The sequence below is a fragment of the Dryobates pubescens genome, chromosome 8 (genome assembly GCF_014839835.1).
Source record: "Dryobates pubescens isolate bDryPub1 chromosome 8, bDryPub1.pri, whole genome shotgun sequence".
Lineage (NCBI taxonomy): Eukaryota > Metazoa > Chordata > Aves > Piciformes > Picidae > Dryobates > Dryobates pubescens.
Genome location: NC_071619.1, coordinates 42,343,562 through 42,347,675, shown reverse-complemented (window position 1 = coordinate 42,347,675; position 4,114 = coordinate 42,343,562). Strand labels below are relative to the sequence as shown.

The following is a 4,114-nucleotide window of genomic DNA, read 5'->3' as shown; positions in this document are numbered from 1 at the left end:
CGCCGCCTCTGAGTTCCTGAGGGGCAGCGCCCTGTTGCCATCTCCTCCCTCTCCAGGCCTATGAGACGCCCGCCTGCCTGCCTGCCTGCCTGCCTGCCCGCCCTCCCGCTGCAACCACCCCAGACACTCCCGGCCGTGGCGCTCCTAGCAGTCCTCAGGGGAGGGGGGAAGCCTTTGGCGTCCTGCTGCATGCTGGGAGTTGTAGTCTTCCTCAGGACCGCTGCCTCCCCCCAGCGTTGGCTCTCCTGAGGAGGGCGCTCGCTGCTTGACGAGAGGCTGCTGCCGCTGCCGCCGCCGCCTCCTCCTCCTCCTCCTCCACCGGGCGCTCTCGCGGGGCCGGGCCCGACCGGAAGCGTTCTGCCTCCCAGAGGGCCCTGCGGCGCGGAGCGGCAGTGACGCAGCTGGCTGGGGCGCGTGCGCGCTGCCGTCGGCAAGCCAGCGCTGGGCAGGCGGGTACGGAGGGAAGGGAGCGACGGGGCCGGGCCGCTCCGGCAGCAGGTACTGGGGAGGAGGGGAGCCGAGCGGGGAGGATGCCGGCGAGACCGAGCCGTGGAGAGCGGGGGAAGCCTCAGTCTCGGGTCCGCGCCGTAACAAGCCGGCTTTGGGGTGGATCACTGCAGGCGGGCCACCGTGCGCGGGAAGAGGGACAGGTCCCCCACGGAGAGTCAGGGTGGAGGCACGTCGGGCCCGGGATGGAGTGGGGTATGAGAGACTTGGGGAGTGCGGCTGGTTGTGGGAGACCCCGCCAGCCCGGCCTATAGGCGTGCAACAGGCGCGGTAAGGGACGGGGCGGGGCCAGCCGGCGCGGCGGGAGCTGCGAGCGGGGGCTGGGGCCGCTCGCATTCCGCCGGCTCTGCGCCGCCATCCTGGCGAGCGGGAGGAAGGAGCGCTCCCGCGGGGCGAGACAGCACCGGGCTGGGCTGGTCTTGCCCCCGCACTCCCGCGTGGTCGGTGGGGCGGCGGGGCTTCTGCCGCTGGCGGACCGCGGAAGTGCCGCGCTCTGGCTTTGGGAATCCTCCGGGTGGCTGCGGGGAAGTCGGAGAACTCGGTGCCGCAGGGACGGGCTTTTCCGGTGCTGCTGCGTGCCGTGGGACCAGCCGTGCTGTCTTCTGACGGGACGGGGTGTGGGGATTGTTAAGATCTAGGTAATGGTTGTACGGGATGATCTTAAAGCTCTTTTCCAACCGAAAAGATTACGTGAGAGGCAGCGACTCTGCTGGGAGGGAAGGGAAACTTTCTCCTGGCTCTGTCAAACTTGTACGGTTCCCGCCCCCTCCCTGCCCCGCCGAGCTTAGCTGCTCTTACAGGAGCTATACCTTGTCATAACCTCACATTATCCTAACCGCTGTATGATATCTAATGCAGGGGTTGGAAAGCACCTCTGGAGATCACCTAGTCCACCCACCCTGCTAAGACAGGGCCACCAAGAGCAGGTTGGACAGGAAAACGTCCAGGCAGGTTTTGAAAGTTTGCAGAGAAGGACACTCCACAGCCTTGCCGGGCAGCCTGGTCCAGTGCTTTGGCAAGAGGTTTTTCCTTAAGTTGAAGCGACTAGCTATACGTGATGAGGGTTCAGCATCTGCTTTATGGCCATTGCCAATTGTCATGCCTCTGGAGACCTCAGGAGTAGCAGAAACTCCTCTCCTTCCTGATCTTGAAACTGGTGTTGCTCGTACACGGAGTGGTGGGTTTTGAGCTTTGCCTCTTGAGGGCGTTTCATGAAAAGTGAAACTCCAGGCCAAAAAGTTGTGGCCTGAGCTGTGAAAATACAGGGCTGCTGTTTCTGCAGAATTCCCAACTAGTGCTGAGTGGTTGTGTGCAATAATCTCTTTATCCATTATTCAAGCTGCTGTTTCTCTGGACTTTCTTTGTTGTTTGTTGGTGTATTTTCTGCTCCAAGTACTTAATGAAAGACTGAACAAAGCAGAGGTATGTTTGTTAGCTATCTGGAAGTGGGATCTTCACAAACTGTTCATACTAAAGCTATTATGCATGTAACTGTGGCAATTAATAATTAGAATAACATGGTTAATGCTGTGTAAATTAATAGTTTGACTCAAAGTCATCCTTGGTGTACCTGTCTTTGCTTTTATTGTAACTTCATTATGTTGCTCTCCCTGCGACATGACATGTGCACCTGCATTGACATGTGAACTTGCTTGCTCAAAACAAGCTTGTTTCTACTTGAACTGTGACCTTTTAATTATCCTTCAGACATACCTAAAGGCACAGGGAGAATGAAGAGTTGTAGCTTGAGGCATGGTGACATAAGATGACATGCAAGGTAGAGGTTTTTCTCTTAATTACCTTGTCATAGCCTTTCAAACAGGTGCAATGATACTTCACTTGCAAGAAACTTGGGGTTTTTGGAGCTTGAAATTTCACACAATCTCACAGAAGGGTAAGGGGTTGGAAGGGACTTCTGGAGATCATCTAGTCCACCCACACTGCTAGAGCAGGATCACCTGCAGTAAATCAAACAGGAATGCAACTGGGTGGGTTTTGAGTGACCTCAAGACTGAGACACCCCAACCTCTCTGGGCAGCTTGGTCCAGTGCTTCAGCACCCTCACAGGAGAGAAGTTTTTCCTTATGTTTAAGTGAAACCTCCTGTGTTCAAGTTGGTACCCATTGCCCCTTGCACTGTCACTGGGAGCCACTGAAAAGAGCCCAGCACCATCCTCCTGATCTCCAGCATTGATAAGATCTTCCAGTCTTATGCAGGCTGAAGAGCCCCAGGTTCCTCAGCCTCTCCTCCTAAGGGATATGGTACGGTCCTGTTGTTGTCTTTGTGGCCCTCCATTCAACTCTCTCCAGTAGTTCTGAGTCTCTCTTGAACCAAGGAGCCCAGAACTAGATACAATATTCCAGGTGTGGCCTCAGCAGGTCAGGTTAGAGGAGGAGGAGAACCTCTCCTGACCATTTGGCCACACTCTTCTAGATGCACTTGAGAATGTCATTTGCCACCTTGGCCACAAGGGCACATTACTGGCTCACACTGCTTTCACCTCTGCTTTTAATAAAACTACTACACAGAGTCATTGTTACACCTGTCTCTGATTCCAGCACTGTACCAGGGTGTTTACCTTTTGCAGTCAGTGTGTCAGCTGTTGATTACTTTTTTTTCCCTCGATGCTGCTTTCTGTGTGTTGGTGTCTTCAGAGCTCTCTTGTTTATGTGGTCCTGTATACTCAGCTGAGTGCTAGTTCCTAAAGAAGTCACAGTTTAGTCCAGTTAGAAATGGAAAGGCAGCAGCAGCCCAGCAGGTTACTTTAGAGAACTAAAAGTACTACAGTCAGACATTGTAGCAGTTTCTGAAAGGTTCTTTACAGAGACTTTTAAGTGTAAATGTTTATTTAACCAGATTGTTTGATAGTCTTCTTTCAACTTCAGTGTTTCCATACAGTGCTCTTTTCTTTTCTTCCCCTCTACTCTAGCCCCCTCTTCCCTTCTGTTGAATAAGCTGGAGTGAACAGAATGTATGTTTTGTTTTACACTGTGCTGTATCTGGCAGGCTTGCTCTGATAGCTTTTGGGTTGTCCCTCCTCAAGATTGTGCACTTTTTCTTTTGATGTTTTGCAAGCTCTGGAGGGGGCAGACTGGGGGTGTTTAACTCATAGCCTTAAGAACAACAGTAAAGAAGTAGCTGGGTTGGAAAATCTAACCCTGCACAAGAGGTGAGAGGTTAATGGATGTAATAGAGTGTCCTCCAGGAAAAAAAACCAAAATCAAGTCTATGTGAGAAAGCACAAAACATTGCATGTTTAAAAAGAAGAAAAAAGGTTACATGAATTGAGGTTAGGAGTTCTAATGTAATTGGAAACATAAAGGGAAATGGAAAAGCAGCATGGAATAGCTGAACCTAATGCATTCATTTAAATCTTTCTCAGCAGTGTGAGACTTGATGGGTTGAGAGCAAGTGAAGAAATAAAAAAGACATTAAAGAAGTTACTCACTTAGATAGTTCAGCCACTCACAACATTTCACTAAAGAAGTTTTGGAATGATGGAATGGACAAACAAGTTAGAAAGACTAGACTACTTCTGTCTTTCCTTTTTAATCCTTAATAAAAGAGTGGAAGCTGAACTGATATGAAAATTATCCTGCTTCAGACT

General features: G+C 51.7%; 1 protein-coding gene across 1 annotated transcript in view; it reads left to right on the top strand.

Moving 5' to 3' along the window:
- Positions 1-404: 404 nt before the first annotated feature.
- KPNA1 (karyopherin subunit alpha 1) overlaps positions 405-4,114 on the top strand; it is an 80,327-nt gene continuing 76,617 nt past the window's right edge. Inside the window, exon 1 of the mRNA XM_054163827.1 lies at positions 405-498. The gene's annotated coding sequence lies outside the window, so the exon portion shown is untranslated. The remainder of the gene's footprint in view (positions 499-4,114) is intronic.